We start from the raw sequence: 20,825 nt of genomic DNA, 5'->3' as shown, positions 1-20,825 counted from the left end.
TCCCCTCTCCCCTCAGACTTTCAGAGCACTGGGCTGTGTCTCTTCCCTCAGGATGTGTTTGGGGGCTCTGTGTTTGTTCCCAAATGGAGTGATCTAGGCTTTCTAGTTCCCTTCAGTTCTCACCTCCAGGCCTAGGAAAAGCAAGGCATTAGGTGTTATGGATTAAATTGTGTCTCCCAAAAGTGTGTGCCAACTTGGCTAGGCCATGATTCCCAGTATTGCATGATGGTCCACCATTTTGTCATCTGATATGATTTTCTTATATGTTGTAAAACCTACTTGTATAATGTTAATGAGGCAGGATTAGATGAGTTATATTAATGAGGCAGGACTCAATCTATAAGATTAGGTTGTATCTTGAGTCAATCTCTTTTGAGATATAAAAGAGAGACGAAGCAAGCAGAGAGACAGGGGTCCTCATGCCACCAAGAATGAAGAACCAGGAGAGCAGCATGTCCTTTGGACCTGGGGTCCCTGCACTGAGAAGCTTCTAGACCAGGGGAAGATTGATGACAAGGACCTTCCCCCAGAGCCAACAGTGAGAAAAAGCCTTCCCCTGGAGCTGGCACCCTAAATTTGGACTTCTAGCCTGCTGGACTGTGAGAGAATAAATTTCTCTTGGTTAAAGACACCCACTTGTGGTACTTCTGTTATAGCAGCACTAGATAACTAAAACAATGCCTAATCTTATTCTTGGTCTCCATGGAAAACCTGGCCTTCACAATTCTTTTATTTGTTTTAATAAAAGGTAACGGAGTTCTCTAATAGTTCTAATATACAGATTCTTTTGAGGTTCTCACAGCCCCTGGAGGTTTCCTTTCCACCTTCCTTTGTTCCTTTCTCCCTCCCTGCCTTGCTTTCTTTCTTCCTTTCTAAGCATCTGTAAACTGTTGATCAAGGCTTTAAGGGGAAGGAAGAGGGACAGGAAGAGAAGGGACTTTTGCCAAAAAGTTATGAATGTGTTGGGAACAACTTTGTTTTCAAACAAATGAGGATGATAAAAAGGGAGTCAGATGCTGGGCATAATTTCTTTTTCTGAACTTTATGGAGATGTAATTTACATGCAACAAAATATGCACATTTAATTGTGCATTTCAATGTGTTTTGACAAATTTATATAACTACCACTACAATCAAGATATGAATATTTCACTATCCAAAATTTCCCCTTGTGTTTCTTTATACTCAATACTTCCTGCCCTAGCTCCAGGTGACCACTGATTGATTTCTTTCACTGTACATTAGATTTATCTTTTCTATTGTATGTCTGGCATAATGTTTCCAAGGTCCATCCATGTTGTTGCATGTCAGTATTTCATTCCTTTTCATGGCTTAATAGTATTCTATTGTGGGGATATATCACATTTTGTTTGTTCATTCATCCATTAGTTGAGAGACATTTGGGTTGTTTCCTCTTTTTGGCTATTATGAATAATAATGCTGCTATAAACATTTGCATAAGAGTTTTCATATGAACATATGTTTTCAATTCTCTTGGTTATATGCCTAGGAGTGGAATCGATGGGTCATAGGGTAATTCTACATTTAACTTTTTGAGGAACTGCCAAACTGTTTTCCACAGTGGTTTTACCATTTTAGATTCCCACCAGCAATGTATGAGGGTTTCAATTTCACCACATTCTCATCAACACTTATTATTTTCCAGGGTTTTTGTTTGTTTATTTCTTTTGATTATAGTCATTCTAGTGGGTGTGAAGTGCTATCTCATTGTAATTTTGATTTGCATTTCTTTAATGACTAACCATGTTGCGCATCTTTTTGTGTGCTTATTGCCCATTAGTATACAGGCATACCTCGTTTTATTGTGCTTCAATTTATTGGTCTTTGCAAGATATCACATTTTTTATAAAGTGAAGGTTTGGGCAACCCTGCATCAACCAAGTCTATCACCACCATTTTTCCAACAGCATGGGTTCACTTCGTGTCTCTGTGTCACATTTTGGTAATTCTCACAATATTTCAAACTTTATTACTATTTTTATTATACCTGTCATAGTGATCATTGATCTTTGATGTTATTATAATTGTTTTGGGGCAGCACGAACTGTGCTCATTTAAGACAGTGAACTTAATTGATAAATGTGTGTGTTCTGACTGGTCCACCAACCCGCCCTTCCCCCATTTCCCTGACCTCAGTCCTCCCTATTCCCTGAGACACAACAATATTGAAATTAGGCCAATTGATAACCCTACATGGCCTCTAAGTGTTCAAGTGAAAGGAGGAGTCGCATGTCTCTCACTTTAAATCACAAGCTAGAAATGATTAAGCTTAGTGAAGAAGGCATGTCGAAAGCTGAGATAGGCCAAAAGCTAGACCTCTTGAGCCAAGCAGTCAGCCAAGTTATGAACGCAAAGGAAAAGTTCTTGAAAAAAATTAGAAGTGCTACCCCACTGAACACACAGATGATAAGAAAGCGAAACAGTCTTATTGGCAATATGGAGAAAGTTTTAGTGGTCTGGACAGAAGATCAAACCATCCACAGCATTCCCTTAAGCCAAAGCATAATACAGAACAAGGCCCCACCTCCCTTCAGTTCTATGACGGCTGAGAGAGGTGAAGAAGCTCCAGAAGAAAATTCGAAGCTAGCAGAGGTTGGTTCATGAGGTTTAAGGCAAGAGCCATCTCTGTAACATAAAAGTGCAAGATAAAGCAGCAAGTGCTGATGTGGAAGCTGCAGCAAATTATCCGAAAGTTTTAGCTAAGATCACTGATGAAGGTGGATCCAGTAAACGATGGATTTTCAGTGTAGATAAATCAGCCTTATATTGGAAGAAGATGCCATCTAGGACTTTCTTGCTAGTGTGATGGTTAAGATTGTGTGTCAACTTGGCTGGGCTGTGATTCTCAGTGGTTTGGCAGTCGTAGGATGTTGTGATCACCCCCATATGGGATCTGCTGTGAGTGGCCAATCAGTTGAAAGGGAGTTTCCTTGGGCACGCAGCCTGCATCCGATATCAGTGGATATTCTGGCAAGGCTCATGGCCTTTTGCTTGCTCTGGATCCTGCAGCTGGCTCCTGTTGGTCTGACCCCTGGTTCTCGGGTCTTGAGCTAGCAGCTTACCTACAGTCTTGCCTGCTGATTTTGGGATTTGTCACTCTTCACAGCCTATGAGTAACAACCCTGCTTTCTGACCTGCCAATCTTGGGTTCAGCAGCCCCCACAGCTATGTGAATCAGAAGAAGCCTCCAGCTTGACCCACAGACTTGGGATGTTCCAGACTTTACAACCGCGTGAGCCATTTCCTTGATATAAATCTCTCTCTAAAAAAAAAAAAAACCAAAAAACTCTATATATTTATATGCTTTACTGGTTTTACTTCTCTAGAGAACTCAGCCTAAGATGGCTAGCAAGGGGAAATTAATGCCTGGCTTCAAAGCTTCAAATAATATGCTAACTCTCTTGTTAGGGGCTAATGCAGTTGGTGACTTTAAGTTGAAGCCAGTACTAATTTACCATCCTGAAAAACCTACAGCCCTTAAGAATTATGCTAAATCTACTTTGCCTGTGCTCTATAAATGGAACAACAAAGCCTGGGTGACAGTACATCTGTTTACAACTTGGTTTACTGAATATTTTACGCCCACTTTTGAAACCCTGGTGACGTAGTGGTTAAGAGCTGTGGCTGCTAACCAAAAGATCAGCAGTTTGAATCCACCAGGTGCTCCTTGGAAACCCTATGGGGTGGTTCTACTCTGTCCTATAGGATTGCTATGAGTTGGAATCAACTTGACGGCAATGGGTTTGCTTAGAAAAAAAAGATTCCTTCCCAAATATTACTGCTCATTGTCAATGCACCTGGTTACCCAAGAGCTTTGATGAAGATGTGCAAGATTAATGTGTTTTCATGCTTGTTAACACGACATCCATTCAGCAGCCCATAGATCAAGGAGTAATTTCAATTTTCAAGTCTTATTATTTAAGAAATACATTTTGTAAGGCTGTAATTGCCATAGAGAGTGATTCCTTTGATGAATATGGACAAAGTAAATTGAAAACCTTCTGTAAAGGATTCACTACTCTAGATGCCTTTAAGAACATTCATGATTTACAGGAAGAGGTCAAAATATCAACATTAACAGGAGTTTGGAAGAAGTTGATTCCAGCCCTCATGGATGACTTTGAGGGGTTCAAGATTTCATTGGAGGAAGTAGCTGCAGATGTGGTGGAAATATCAAGATAACTAGAATTAGACGTGGAGCCTGAAGATGTGACTGAATTGCTGTGGTCTCATGATAAAACTTTAACGGATGAGTCATTTCTTATGGATAAGCAAAGAAAGTGGTTTCTTGAGATGGAATCTGCTTTCGGTGAAGATGCTGTGAATGTTGTTGAAATGACACCAAAGGATTTAGAATATTACATAAACTGAGTTGATAAAGCACTGGCACGGTTTGAAAGGATTGACTTTAATTTTGAAAGAAGTTCTACTATGGGTAATATGCTATCAAACAGTATCTCAAGCTACATAGAAATTTTTCATGAAAGGAAGAGTCAATCAATGAGGGAAACTTCACTGTTGTTTTATTTTAAGAAATTGCGACATGCGCCCTGACCTTCAGCAACCACCACCTTGAACAGTCAGCAGCTACCAACATCAAGGCAAGACCCTCCACCAGTAAAAAGATGACAAGTCGCTGAAGGGTCAGATGATGGTTAGCATTTTTTAGCAATACCGTATTGTTTAAATAAGGTGTGTACGTTGTTTTTTTAGACATAATGCTATTGCACACTTAATAGACTACAGTCTAGTGTAAATATAACTTTTATATGCACTGGGAAACCAAAAATTTCGTATGACTCACTTTATCAAAATATTCGCTTTATTGTGGGCGGTCTAGAACCAAACCCACACCATCTCTGAGGTATGCCTGTATCTTTTTGGAGAAATGTTTGTTAAAATCTTTTGTCTATTTAAAAATTGAGTTGTCTTTTGGTTGTATATGGTCGAATAGCTTCCTGCCTCAATTCATGCCCACCCAGAACCTGTGAATGTGACCTTACTTGGACATAGGGTCTTGGCAGATGTCTTAATTATTGAGTGCTGCTGTAACAGAAATACCACAAGTGGGTGGCTTTGACAAAGAGAAATTCATTTCCTCACAGTCTAGTAAGCTAGAAGTCCAAATTCAGGGTGTCAGCTCCGGGGTAAAGCTTTCCCTCTCTGTCCGCTCTGGAGGAAGGTCCTTCTCATCAATCTTCCTCTGTACTAGGAGCTTCTGTGTGCAGGAACTCTGGGTCCAAAGGATACACTCTGCTCCTAGCAGTCCTTTCTTGGTGGTATGCAGTCTCTCCTCCCCATCGTCTCTCCGCTCGCCTCTCTCCTCTATAGCCCGAAAGAGACTGGCTCAAGACACAATCCAATCCTATAGATTGAGTCCTGCTCCACCAACACAAACTTTTATAGCTTTTTCTTCTCCAATTGCCTCCAACCTCCAGTACAATGTTGATTAGAAATGGCAAGAGTGGACATTATTGCTTTGTTCCTGACCTTATGGGGGAAAGTTTTCAGTCTCTCATCATTAATATATTAGTTGTAGGTTTTTCATAGATAGCCTTTATCGGGTTGAGAAAGTTCCCTTTGATTACTAGTTTGTTGAGCATTTTTAAAATGAAAGGCTGCTGGATTCTGTCAAATGCTTTTTCTGCATCTATTGAGTTGATAATGTGTTTATTTTCACTTTATTCTATTACACTGAATTGTATTGATTAGGAGCTCTGGAGTGCAGTGGTTAAGTGCTCAGCCACTAACTAAAAGTTTCATAGTTCACATCCACCAGCCACTCCGTGGGAGAAAGATGTGGGAGCCTTCTTCCATAAAGATTACAGCCTTGGAAACCCTATGGGGAAGTTCAACTCTGTCCTATACGGTCATTATGAGTTCAAACTGACTCGATGGCAACTTTTTTTTTTTTGTGGTATTATATTGATTGATTTTTTAAATTTTGAATCAGCCTCGCAATCCTAGGATATTAATCTTCTTTATATGCTGCTATTTGGTTTACTATTTACTTATTTTGAGAATTTTTCGCATCTATGTTCATAAGGGATATTGATCTGTAGTTTTCTTGTCCTTGTCTGACAAGAAGTTAGGGTAATACTGGCATTATAGAATGAGTTATGAAGTGTTTGCTCATTTTCTATGTTTTGGAAGAGTTTGAGAAGAATTGGTGCTAATGCTCCTTTAAATGTATAGAAGAATTCACCAGTGAAGCTATCTGGTCTTGGGATTTTGTTTGCAGGAAGCTTTAAGATTACTAACTCAATCTATTTACTTCTTATAGGTCTATTTGAATTTTCTGATTTTTTATGAATCAGTTTTAGTAGTTTGTGTCTTTCTAGGAATTGTCTATTTCACCTAGATTACCTAATTTATTAGCATAAAATACTCTATGTATTCCCTTGTAATCCTGTTTATTTTTGTAAAGTCAGTAGTCTGTCAGTTTGTCACACTGTGGTGGCTTGCATGTTGCTGTGATGCTGGAAGCCATGCCACTGGTATTTCAAATACCAGCAGGGTTACATCACCCATGGTGGATAGGTTTCAACAGAGCTTCTTGACTAAGACAGGCTAGGAAGAATGACCTGGCAATTTACTTCTAAAAAAACAAATTGGCCAGTGAAAACCTTATGAATAGCAGCAGAACATTGTCTTATACAGTGCCAGATGAGCACTTCAGGTTTGAAGGTACTCAAAATACAACCGGGGAAGAGCTGCTTCCTCAGAGTAGAGTTGACTTTAATGATACAAATGGAATAAATTTTTGGGACCGTCACTTGCTGATGTGGCATGACTCAAAATGAGAAGAGACAGCTGCAAACATCCATCAATAATTGAAATGTAGAATGCACAAAGTACGAATCAAGGAAAATTGGAAGTTGTCAAAAATGAAATGGAACATTTGAATGTTGATATCCTAGGCATCAGTGAGCTGAAATGGACTGATATTGGCCATTTTGAAATGGACAGTCATATGGTCTAATATGCCAGGAATGACAAGTTGAAAAGGAATGGCATCACATTCATCATCAAAAAGAACATCTCGAGATCTATCATGAAATACAACACTGTCAGTGAGAGGTTATTATCCATACACCTACAAGGAAGACCAGTTAATAGGACTGTTAATCAAATTTACACATCAACTAAAAAAAAACTAAGGCCAAAAATAAAGAAATTGAAGATTTTAATCAACTTCTGAAGTCTGAAGTCCAATATGCAATCAAGATGCATTGATAATTACAGGTGATTGGAATGTGAAAGTTGGAGACACAGAAGAAGGATCAGTAGTTGGAAAATATGGCCTTGGTGATAGAAATGACACTGGACATTGCATGATAAAATGTTGCAGGACCAACAACTTATTTATTGCAAATACCGTTTTTCAACAACATGAACAGCAACTATACATGTGGACCTCATCAGATGGAATACACAGGAATCAAATCAACTATATCTGTGAAAAGACATGATGGAGAAGCTCAATATCATTAGTTAGAACAAGGCCGGGGGGGGGGCTGTGAAACAAACCATCAATTGCTCATATGCAAGTTCAAGTTGAAGACAAAGAAAAAAGTCCACAAGAGCCAAAGTACCATCTTGAGTATATCCCACCTTAATTTTGAGACCATCTCAAGAATAGATTTGATGTATTGACAACAAATGAATGAAGACCAGACAAGTTGTGGAATGACATCAAGGACATCATACATGAAGAAAACAAAAGGTCATTAAAGAGACAGAAAAGGCCAAAATGAATGTCAGAAGAGACTCTGAAAGTTGCTCTCGAATATAGAGTAGCTAAAGGAGAAATGATCACATAAATGACCCAAACAGAAGATTCCAAACGGTGGCTTCAGAAGAAAAAGTAAAATATTATAATGACATGTGCAAAGACCTGGAGTTAGAAGACAAAAAGGGAAGAACATGCTCGGCATTCCTGAAACTGAAACAACTGAAGAAAAACTTCAAGCCTCGAGTTACAATATTGAAGGATTCTATGAGCAAAATGTTGAATGATGCAGGAAGCATCAAAAGAAGACAGAAGGAATACACAGAGTCACTTTACCAAAAACAATTGGTCCACATTCAACCATTTCAGGAGGTAGCATCTGATCAAAAACTGATTGTACCAAAGAAACAAGTTTAAGCTGCACTGAAGGTATTGGCAAAAAACAAGACTCCAGGAATTGACAGAATACCGATTAAAATGTTTGAACAAAAGGATGTAAAGCTGGAAGTGCTCACTCATCTATGCCAAGAAACTTGGAAGACAGCTACCTGGCCAGTCATCTGGAAGAGATCCATAACTGTGCCCATTTCAAAGAAAGGTGATCCAACAGAATGTAGAAATCATTGAAAAATATCATTAATATCACACGCAAGTAAAATTTTGCAGAAGATAATTCAAAAATGGTTGCAGCAGTACATTGACAGGGAACTGCCAGAAATTCGAGCTGGATACGTAAGAGGATGTGGAATGAGGGGTATAACTGCTGATGTAAGATGGGTCTCAGCTGAAAGCAGAGAATATCGGAAAGATGGTTGTTGTTGTTAAGTACCATCAAGTCAGTTCTGACTCATAATGACCTTATGTACAACAGAATGAAACACTGCCTGGTCCTGTTCCATCCTCACAACTGTCATTATGCTTGAGCCCAGTGTTGCAGCCACTGTGTTAATCCATCTCATTGAGGGTTTTCCTCTTTTTCACTGACCCTCCGCTTTCCCAAGCATGATGTCTTTCTCCAGGGACTGATCTCTCCTGACAACATGTCCAAAGTATGTGAGACGTAGTCTCGCCATCTTTGCTTCTAAGGAGGACTTCGGTTTGTGCTTACCTGTGTTTTATTGACTATGCATAGGCATTCAACTGTGTGAATCATGACAAACTGTGGAAAACATTGCAAAGAATGGGAATTCCAGACGAGTTAATTGTGCTCATGTACAGCCTGTACATAGACCAAGAAGTTCGAACAGAACAGGAGGATATTGCATGGTTTAAAATCGGAAAAGGTGTGTGTTAGTGTTGTATCCTTTCACCATATTCATTCAATCTGTATGCTGAGACAATAATCTGAAAAGCCAGGTTATATGAAGAAGAATAGCATCAGGATTGGGGGAAGACTCATTAACAGCCTGTGATACGCAGATGACACAACCTTGCTTGCTGAAAGTGAAAAGGACTTGAAGCACTTACTGATGACTATCGAAGACTACAGTCTTCAGTATGGATTACAATTCAACATAAAGAAAACAAAAACCCTCACAACTGGACCAATAAGCAACATCATGGTAAATGAAAACATATTGAACTTGCAAAGGATTTCACTTTACTTGGATCTCACAGTCAACACCCATAGAAGCAGCAGACAAGAAATCAAATGACACGTTGCACTGGGCAAAGCTGCTGCAAAAGACCGTTTTAAAGTGTTAAAAAGCAAAGATGTCACTTTGAGGACTAAAGTATGCCTGACTCAAGCCATGGTATTTTCAATTGCCTCATGTGCATGCAAAAGCTAGACAACGGAAAAGGAAGACCGAAAAGGAATTGATGCCTTTGAATTATGGTGTCAGCAAAGAATATTGAATATGCCATGGACTGTCAGACGAATGAACAGACCTCTCTTGGAAGACGTACAGCCAGAAGGCTCCTTAGGAACATGTTATCAGGAGGGACTAGTCCCTATATGGACACCATGCTTGGTAAAGTAGAGGGTCAGTGAAAAAGAGGAAGACCCTCAGCGAGATGTAGTGACACAGTGGCTGCAGCAAGGGGCTCAAACATAGCAATTCTTGTGGGTGTAATGCAGGACCAGGCAGTGTTTCATTCCATTGTGCATGGTGTTGCTATGAGTTGGAACCAACTCCACGGCATCTAACAACAACAAAAAACCAAAGCCAGGATGTCCAGCCAACATGACACCATAGACAGAAGCCACTCCCTGGTCTTTGCAGCTGCACCAGTGGGACCCCTAGGGGCTTTTTTTTTAAATTATTATTTTCAAATTTTTATCTAGTTACTTTTTTCTCCCTTTTCCATTTTCCTTTCTTTTATTCTCCATTTCTTGGCTTCTCTCCTCATTCCAACAGCAAGCTCCCTTAGCACCCTTTTTCTTGGTTTGGTTTTGGCTCCTGTTTTTCTCTCTGTTTTCCCATACTCGTATTAGCTCCATACATCACAACCTCCCCCTCCCTCCTGCCTACTTGCACCGTGCGCTGAACATCACACCCCCGAGCACCGAAGACACGGCCTACCAGATTCTGCCCCTCACTGATTCCCAGCCCACCCTGTCAGCCCTAGTACATGCCACAAACAACTCATCCCAGCCCCTCCCCTTCAGCTGGACCTGCCCTGCTGCACCATAGCTGAGTGACTGGACCTGCCCACTGGACAAGGAGGTGAAAAGTATTGTGACTACAGATGAGCAAACAACAAAGAATGCACAGCCCACCTGTTTAGACATAGCCAAATAAAACAAAAAAGCAGGATGAAACAAACAGACCTACAACCAATAAATGAAGAAAATAACTACTGAATGTCCCAAAGCCACAGACAACATCAAAACATATAAAAAAAACAGGACAGGATATTTCCAGTAGTCATCCAATATAAAACACCAGAAGACTTTCCAGCAGAAGAAAAAGCACTAGAACTACCTGACCAAACCAAAAAAAAAAAAAAAAAAAACCCAGTGCCATCAAGTCAATTCCGACTCATAGCGACCCTATAGGACAGAGTAGAACTGCCCCATAGAGTTTCCAAGGAGCACCTGGTGGATTCAAACTGCTAACCCTTTGGTTAGTAGCTGTAGCACCTAACCACTATGCCACCAGGGTTTCCTTGATCCCATATAGATAGTTCTTAAAAGAGTATAATGTTCAAGGCAGACTACCTGACAGGGAATTCAAATCTCTAATATTCAGAGCTATCCAAGAGTTGAAGCAAAAAGCAGAAGAAAATGAGGAAAAAATAAACAAATTCCTGGAAAAGACAGACAGATGCATGGATAATACAGACAAAAAATGGAAGAATTCAGGAAAATAATACAGGAACAAAATGCCAAAATAAATTCACAACTAGAAATCATACAAAAACAACAATTAACAAATCCAAAAGATAAACAATAAGATTTCAGAAATGGACACTGTCATAGAAGAGCTGAGGGGCTGGTTTGAAATGATGGAAGACAGGTTCAGAGAAATTGAAGACATACATTGGATACAACTCTGAGGAAAAATCAGAAAAAAGAATGAAGAAAAATGAAGAAGCCCTGAGAATTATGTGAAATACAATTAAAAGCAAAAACTTGCGAGTGATTGGAGTTCCAGAACAGGGGGAGAAAATGGAAAACACAGAGCAGATCATTGAAGAATTACTGACAGAAAACTTCCCTAATATCATGAAAGATGAAAAGCTCACCATCCAAGAACCTCAACAAACCTCATATAGGACAGATGTCAAGAGAAATCACCAAGAACCAAAAAAAAAAAAAAAAAATTGCCATCAAGTCAATTCCAACTCACAGCAATCCTACAGGACAGAGTAGAACTGCCCCATAGCATTTCCAAGGAGCACCTGGTGGATTTGAACTGCTGACCTTCTTGGTTTGCAGCTGTATCACTTAACCACTACACCACCAGCATTTCCAGAAAATCACCAAGGCATATCATAATCACTAAAACCAAAGACAAAGAAAAAATCCTGAGAGCCGTTCAAGAAAAACAAAAAGTCTCATACAGAGGAAAAACAATAAGACTAAGCTCTGATTATTTGGCAGAAACCATGCAGGCAAGAAGGCAATGGGATGACATATATAAAACCTTGAAAGAAAAAAAACTGCCAATCAAGAATAATATATTCTGCAAAACTCTCTTTCAAATATGATGGTGAAATTAGGATATTTCCAGATAAACAGAAATTAAGGGAATATGTAAAAGCCAAACCAAACTTACAAGAATTATTTAAGGGAGCCCTTCAGTCTGAGAACAAACACCATCAGACTACAGCCTGAATCTAGGACTCAAGATTGTACCAGCCAGATACCAACCTAGGAAATCAACTCTCAAGGACTATCCAAAACCAAAAGAAATACAACAGGGAACCAGAGAGGTTAATCTGTAAATCACAACAACATTAGAACAATAAAAAAGGGAATAAATGGTATAGGTATAGAACTCTCTAATGGAGAGGAAGGCAAAGTGATACCAAGTAATAATAGACAGGTTCAAACCTAGGAAGATAAGGGTAAATTTCAAGGTAATCACAGATAAAGTTAACAAACCTACTCATCAAAACAAAGAAGAAAAACATAAAGTCTCGATAAAAACAAAACCTACAAAAGCAAAAGAAACCCACAAACAAAAGGAATTCAGCACAGGAGAGTAAGAGGCACAAAGAAAACGTCAGTGCCACAAAAAAAGCACTAGGAAATGACAGTAATAAACTCACACCTATGAATAATTACACTGAATGTAAATGACCTAAATGCACCCATAAAGACAGAGAGAATGAAAGAAAGAATAAAAAACAGGATCCATTGACATGCTGTCTACAAGAGACACATCTTAGAAACAAAGGCATAAATTTATTAAAAATCAAAGGATGGAAAAAAGTATATCAAGCAAACAGCTACCAAAAAAGAGCAGGAATGGCAATACTAATCTCAGATAAAACAGACTTTAAACAGAATCCACCATAAAAGACAAAGAAGGGTACTATATAATGATTAAAGGGATGATACATCATGTAGACACAACCATAATAAACATCTACACACCCAATGACAGGGCTCCAAAATACATAAAACAAACTCTAACAGCACTGAAAAGAGAAATTGCTAGTTCCACAATAATAGTAGGAGACTTCAACACACCACTCTCGGTAAAGGACAGAGCATCTAGAAAGAAATTCAGCAAAGATACAGAAGAGCTAAAGTGCACAATCAGCCAACTTGACCTTATAGACATATATAGAACACTCCACCCAACAGCTGCAAAGTACACAGTCTCTTCCAATGCACATGGAATGTTCTCCAGAATAAACCACATTTTAGGCCACAGAGCAACCCTCAACAAAATCCAAAACAGTGAACTAATACAAAGTATCTTCTCTGACCACAATGCCATCAAAGTAGAAATTAACAACAGGAAGAGCAAGGAAAAAAATCAGTTACATGGAAACTGAGTAACACCCTGCTTAAAAACCACTGGGTAATAGAAAAAATCAGAGATGGAATCCAAAAGTTCCCATAATCAAATGAGAATGAAAACACTTCATACTAAAACCTCTGGGACACAGCAAAGGCAGTCCTTGGAGGTCAATTTATACCAATAGATGCACACATCGAAAAAGAAGAAAGGGACAAAATCAAAACTTTAGCTACACAACTTGAAGAAATAGACAGAGAATAGCAAAAGAAGCCCACAGCCACCAGAAGAAAGGAAATAATACAGATGACAGCAGAAATAAATGAAATAGAAAACAGAAAAAACAATAGAAAGAATCTACAAAACTAAAAGTTGGTTCTTTGAAAGGATCAACAAAATTGACAAACCCTGGCCAAACTGACAAAAGAAAAACAGGAGTTGACACAAATAACCCAAATAAGAAATGAAATGGAGGACATTACAACAGACCCAGCTGAAATAAAAAGGATCATAACAGAGTATTATGAAAAACTATACTCCAACAAATTTGAAAACCTAGAGAAAATTGACTAATTTCTAGAAACATACTACCCACCCAAACTAATACAAAATGATGTTGAAAATCTGAACAGACCTATAACAAGAGATTGAAAAGGTAATGTAAAAAACTCCTAACAACAAAAAAAGCCCCTGTCCAGAAGCTTCACTGGAGAATTCTACCAAACATTCAGACAAGAGATTACACCAGCACTACTCAAACTATTTCAGAACACAGAAAAGGAAGCGATACTTCTGAATTAATTCTATGAAACCAGCATAACCCTGATACTGAAACCAGGCAAAGACACCACAGAAAAACAAAATTACAGACCAATATCTCTCAAGAATATAGATGCAAAGATTTCTTAACAAAATTCTAGCCAATAGAGTTCAGCATCATATCAAAAAAAAAAAAAAAACACCATGACCGAGTAGGATTCATTCCAGGTATGCAAGGATGGCTCAACATTAGAAAATCAATCAATGTAATTCACCACTTAAATAAAAGAACCATAGGATCATTTCAATCGATGCAGAAAAGGCATTTGACAAAAGCCTAACACCCATTCCTGATAATTTTCAATAGAATAGATATAGAAAGGAAATTTCTCAACATAATAAAAGGCATCTAGCAAAACCAATGGCCAACATCATTCTTCACAAAGAGAGCCTGAAAACATTCCCCTTAAGATGCCCTTTATCACCACTCCTATTCAACATTGTGCTGGAAGTTCTAGCTAAAGCAATAAGGCAAGAAACAGAAATAAAGGACATCCAAATTGGTAATGAGGAATTTAAACTGTTCCTACTTGTGGATGATATGGTACTACACATAGCAAACCAAAAGGCTCCATGAGAAAACTGCTGGAACTGATAGAAAGTTTCAGCAGAGTAGCACGATACAAGACAAGCATACAAGAATCAGTTGGATTCCTATACACCAATAAAGAGAATGATGAAAAGGAAATCACAAAAACAATACCATTTGTAATAGCCTCTAAAAAAATAAAATACTTAGGAATAAATCTAACCAGGGATGAAAAGGACCTATACAAAGAAAACTGCAAAACACTAGTGCAAGAAACCAAAAGAGATCTACATAAATGGAAAAACATACCATGCTCATGGATAGGTAGACTCATTATGAAAATGACAATTCTACCCAAAATGATTTACAAATACAATGCAATCCCAATCCAAATACCAACAACATTCTTTAAAGAGATGGAAAAATTATAATTAACTTTATATGGAAAAGGAAGAAGCCCTGGATAAGTAAAGCACTATTGAAGAAGAAGAATAAAGCAGGAGGACTTGCACTACCTGACCTCAGAACCTACTATACAGCTACCGTAGTCAAAACAGCCTGGTACTGGTACAATGATAAATACATTGACCAATGGAACAGAATTGAGAACCCAGATATAAATCCATCCACCTACGGTCAGCTGATCTTCAACAAGGGCCCAAAGTCCATCAAATGGGGGAAAAGACAGTCTTTTTAACAAATGGTGCTGGCGAAACTGAATGTCTACCTGCAAAAAAATGAAACAGGACTCATACCTCACACCATATACAAAAACTAACTCAAAATGGATCAAAGAGCTAAATATAAAGCCCAAAACCATGAAGTTCATAGAAGAAAAAATAGAATCAGCACTGGAAGCTGTAATACATGGCATTAACAAGATACAAACCACAACCAACAACACACAAACTGGAGAAGATAAGCTAGGTAACTGGAATTTTCTAAAAATTAAACTCTTAAGCTCATCAAAAGACTTCACCAAAAGAGTAAAAAGAGAACTTACAGCCTGGGAAAAAATTTTTGACTATTACAAATCAAACAAACATCTAATCTCTAAAATCTACAAGAAAATCCAACATTTCCAATTGAAAAACGAGCAAAGGAAATGAACAGACACTTCACCGGAGAATACATTCAAGCAGCCAACAGACACATGAGGAAATGCTCACAATCACTAGTCATTAGATAAATGCAAATCAAAACCACAATGAGATACCATCTCACCCTGGCATTACTGGTACAAATAAAAAAAACAGGAAATAGCAAATACTGGAGTGGCTGCAGGGAGATCGGAACACTTATGCAGTGCTCTCGGGAATGCAAAATGATACAACCATTTTGGAAAACGATATGGCGCTTCCTTAGAAAGCTAGAAATACAAATGCCATATGATCCAGCAACCCCACTCCTAGGAATATATCCTAGAGAAATAAGAGTCGTCGCATGAATAGACATACGCACACCCACGTTCATTGAAGTTTTGCTCACAAGATGGAAACAACGTAGATGCCCATCAGCAGAAGAATGGGTAATCGAACTGTGGTATATACACACACAATGGAGTATTATGCAAAGATAAAGAACAGCTATGAATCTGTGAAGCATCTCATAACATGGATGAATCTGGAGGACATTGTGCTGAGTGAAATAAATCAATCACAAAAGGACAAATATTGTATGAGACCATTACTGTAAAAACTCATGAGAAGGCTTACACACAAAAAGAAACAATCTTTGATTGTTATGAGGGAGGGAAGGGGTGGAGATGGAAAAACACTAAATAAACAATACATTACTGGTAACTTTGGTGAAGGGTAAGACAGCACACAATACTGGGGAGCCAGCACACCTTGTACAAGTCAATGTCGTCAGATCTCCATAGACACATCCAAACTCCCTGAGGGACCAAATTGCTGGGCTGAGGGCTGTGAGGACTATGGTCTCAGGGAACATCTAGCTCAATCAGCATATAAAGAAAATGTTCTACATTCTACTTTGGTGAATAGCGTCTGGGGCCTTAAAAGCCTGTGAGTGGCCATCTAGGATACTCTACCGGTTTATCTCTTTAGGAGCAAGGAAGAATGAAGAAAATTAAAGATACAAGGAAAAGTTTAGTCCAAAGGACTAATGGACCACATCTACCACAGCCTCCCCTGGACTGAGCCTAGGACAACTAGAGGGTGCCCAGGTACTACCACTGACTGCTCTGACAAGGATCACAATAGAGGGTCCCGGACAGAGCTGGAGAAAAATGTAGAACAAAATTTGAACTCAAAAAGAAAGACCAGACTTGCTGGCATGACAGAGACTGGAGAAACCCTGAGAGTATGGCCCCAGCACATATTTTCAGCTTAGTAGTGAAGTCACTCCTGAGGTTCACCCTTTTAGCCAAAGATTGGACAGGTCCATAAAACAAAATGAGACTAAAGGGGCACACCAGCCCAGGGGCAGGGACTAGGAGGCAGGAGGGAACAGGAAAGCTGGTAATAGGGAGCCCATGGTTGAGAAGGAAAAGTGTTGACATGTTGTGGGGTTGTTAACCAGTATCGTAGAACAATGTGTGTACTGACTACTTAATGAGAAACTAGTTTGTTCTGTAAACCTTCATCTAAAGTACAATTAAAAATTAAAAAACAAAACAAAACCCATTGCCATGGTGTTGATTCTGACTCAGAGCAACACTACAGGAGACGGTAGAACTGCCCCCATAGGGTTTCCAAGGAGCGGCTGATGGATTCAAACTTCCGATCTTTTGGTTAGCAGCCAAATGCTTAAGAATTGTACCACCAGGACAACAAGGTCAGTAGTAATATCTCATAATTTATTCCTGATTTTAGTCATTTGAGTCTTCTTTCACCTTTTGTATCAGGCTAGCTACAGCTTTGTCAATACTGTTGATCTTTTCAAATAACCAATTTTTGGTTTCATTGATTTTCTCTATGGTTTTTCTATTCTCTATTTCATTAAGTTCTACTTACTAATCTTTATTATTTCTTTCTGCTTGGTTTGGGTTTTTTGCTTTTGTTCTTCTTGTTTCTAAGGTGGAAGGCTAGGTTATTAGTCGGAGTTTTTTATTGATATTAATTTTCCCCTGAGCACTGCTTTCACTGCATCCCACAAGTTTTGCTATGTTGTATTTTGGTTTTCATTCATCTAAAAGTATTTTTTAATTTCCCTTTTGATTTATTCTTTGGCCTTTCGGTTACTTAGGCATGTGTTGTTTAATTTCCACATATTTGTATATTTTCCTTTTTTTTTTTTCATTATTGGCTTCTATTTTCATTCCATTGTGATTAGAGAACATATTTTGTATGATTTCAGTCTTTTTAAAATTTATTGAGAATTTTTTTTATGTACTAACATATGATCTATCCTGGAGAATGTTCTATGCATACTTGAGAAAAATGTGTATTCTACTGTTGTTGGGTCGATGTTCAGTAGATGTCTAATTGGTTTATACTGTCGTTCAAGTCTTCTATTTCCTTGCTTATTTTCTGTCTAGTTATTCTACTATTGAAAGTATGGTATTGAAGTCTCCAACTATTATTCTTGAATTGTCTAGTTCTCCTTCAATTCTGGATATATAGTTTTTGTTTCATGTATTTTTGGGATTCTATAACTATAAAATATATATGTTATATTTTCTTGATGGAATGACCGTTCTATCATTTTATAATGTTCCTTTTGTCTCTAGTAACAATTTTAGTCTTAAACTCTATTTTGTCTAATATAAGTACAGCCACTCTATCTCTCTTTCGGTTACTGTTTGCATGGTATATCTTTTTCCGTCATCTTATTTTCAACCTATTTGTGTCTTTGAATGTAAAGTATCTTGTAGATAGCATGTAGTTGAAACTATTTAAAATCCATTTTACCAGTCTCCGCTTTTAACTGAGAGGTTAATCCATATACATTTAATGTGATTAATGTTAAGGAAAGATTTACTTCTGCCAGTTTCTATTTATTTTCTATATGTCCTGTGTCTTTTTTATACAATTCCTTCATTACTGCTTTGTGTTGTGTTGAATAAATATTTTCTATTGTTCCATTTTAATTCTCTTGTTGTTTTCTTTAAAGGTACACTTCTGAACTATTTTCTTAGGGGTTGCCTTGTGGATTAGAGTTAAAATTTTAATTTATAACAATCTAGTTCAGATTAATGCACAACTTAATTGCAAGAGTATATAAAAATTTTGCTTCTATAATGCTTCTTTCCCCCTCTTTATGCTTATTGTCACAAATTACAAGTTTATATATTGTGCACACATAAGCATAAATTTGTAATTTTGACTCTAAGCAGTTATCTGGTAAATCATATTTTTAAAAAGTTACAAGAAAATACATTTATGTGGCCTTTTATATTTATTTATGTAGTTGTTTTTATCGGTGTTCTTTATGTGGATTTGAGTAATTTATTTTTGTCCTTTCATTTCAGCCTGAAGAACTCCATTTAGTATTTCCTGTAGAGCAGGATCTGCTAGGAATGAATGCTCTATTGTTTTTTTTAATCTGGGAATGTCTTAATCCCCCCCCTCCCCCCGCCCCTAGCACATCAAATATGTTATCCTACTGCCTTCATGCCTCCATGGTTTCTGGTGAGAAATCAGTTGTTAATCTTTTTGAGGGTCCCTTGTATATGACGGGAGCCAGTGGTTAAGCGTTCCACTGCTAACCAGAAGGTGAGCAGTTCGAATCCACCAGCTGCTCCTTGAAAACCCTATGGGGCAGTTCTACTCTGTGTTATAGGGTCACTATGAATTGGAATCAACTTGAGGGCAATGGGCTTGGTTTTCTGGTTTGTATATGATGAGTCACTTTTCTCTTGCTGCTTTCCAGATTCTTTCTTTGTTTTTGGCTTTTGACAGTTTGATTATGATATGTCTAGGTGTCGATCGTTATGGTTTATCGTACTTAGAATTTCTTGAAGTTCTTGGAGGTGTAAGATAATGTTTTTCATCAAATTGGGGAGATTTCTATCATTATTTTTTCAAATATTCTTTCTGCTCCTTTCTCTCTCCCTTTCCTCTCCTGATATGCTCCATGGTGTCCCATAGATCTCCAAAGTTCTGTTCATTTTTCTTCATTTGTTTTTCTTTCTGTTACTCAGACCAGTTAATCTCAATTGATTTATCTTAAATTTCACTTATTCTTTCTTCTGCCTGCTCAAATCTGTGTTGAGCCCTTCTAATCTGTGGCCATTAAGTAGCTCTACCTGACACTAAATAAGCAGGGATGAATGTTCCCCATTGAGCCCTGCTCAAATTGGAGCTTCATGTGTAAAATTAATGTCATCATCGTTTTTAACCATTAAGGTTTGGGGTGATTTGTCACACAGCAATAGGTAATTGGAACAGGCTCAGGTATCTGAAAGAGGGGTGCTGCTGTAACAAAAAATGTAAATTACAGGAAGTGATTTGGTCAAATCTAAAATAACCATAAAGAGAGTGTTGATGAAATCCTAAAGGGTCTCAAAGATACTCTTACTGGAAACTTCATGGTCCTTAAGGAGGTTTTTGGTAAGGGCTTAATAGAAAAAAAAAAAAAAAAAAAAAATTTTTTTTTTTCTCTTTAATAGAAGGGAAGAAAATGTTATTGGAAACTGGAAAGAAGGAGATTCTTGTTACGTAGTGGTGATAGGTTAGCCACACTCTTGCCTTTCATAACATGGAAGTTGGGTAATGTACATAATTAACTGGATGTTCTAGATAAGATTTCCAGGCAAAACGTTGAGTTTGCTATCTAGCTCTTTCTAGTTGCTATAGTGAAATGCAAAAGGAGAGAGAAAAGGTAAAGAAAAAACTGTTAAATACAAAGGAACAGGGCTTTCTGGGTTGGAAAAGTAAAACCGTTTCTCATTATCAGCTTTTCCAGATTGCAAATGTGCTAAAATTAAGAGATGGCCTGTGGGCAGAGTTCTAATCCAGAGAGTTGTTTGGAACACATAGTCTAAAAATGAAGCCCAGTATATGACTGTAAAAACTTTGATAAGACCACGAAAAGATTTAAAATGGTACCTCAAACAGACGAAAGTCCCTAAGGATCTTAAGAATGTATCTCACAGATTCTCTCCATTAAATCAAGAGCTCTCCTAAGGATCTCATAGTCATTGTCTCCCAGCAGTCTTATAGGAAGCCCTTGACAAGATTTGTGCATTTAGATTTTGTCTAATAAATCGAACCTTCATACATTTATTTGAAATCCACAAAACTTTTAAGAAAATATTATTAGCAGAAGCACTGCCAGCTTGGACTGAAAGAGAGACAGTATAAAATGAAAGGAGACTTTTGGAACCCTACACTACTAAGGG

The 20,825-nt window shown here is 38.0% G+C and overlaps 1 protein-coding gene and 1 pseudogene across 2 annotated transcripts in view; one reads left to right on the top strand and one right to left on the bottom strand.

The window, feature by feature from the left end:
* The window catches only part of ZNF644 (zinc finger protein 644), a 211,262-nt gene that overhangs the window by 16,951 nt on the left and 173,486 nt on the right, over positions 1–20,825 (bottom strand). The gene's annotated exons all lie outside the window — the stretch shown is intronic.
* Positions 1,338–5,356, top strand: LOC135230761 (tigger transposable element-derived protein 1-like; annotated as a pseudogene).

Source organism: Loxodonta africana, chromosome 3, assembly GCF_030014295.1.
Source record: "Loxodonta africana isolate mLoxAfr1 chromosome 3, mLoxAfr1.hap2, whole genome shotgun sequence".
Classification (NCBI taxonomy): Eukaryota; Metazoa; Chordata; class Mammalia; order Proboscidea; family Elephantidae; genus Loxodonta; species Loxodonta africana.
This window is presented reverse-complemented; position numbering and strand designations above follow the sequence as displayed.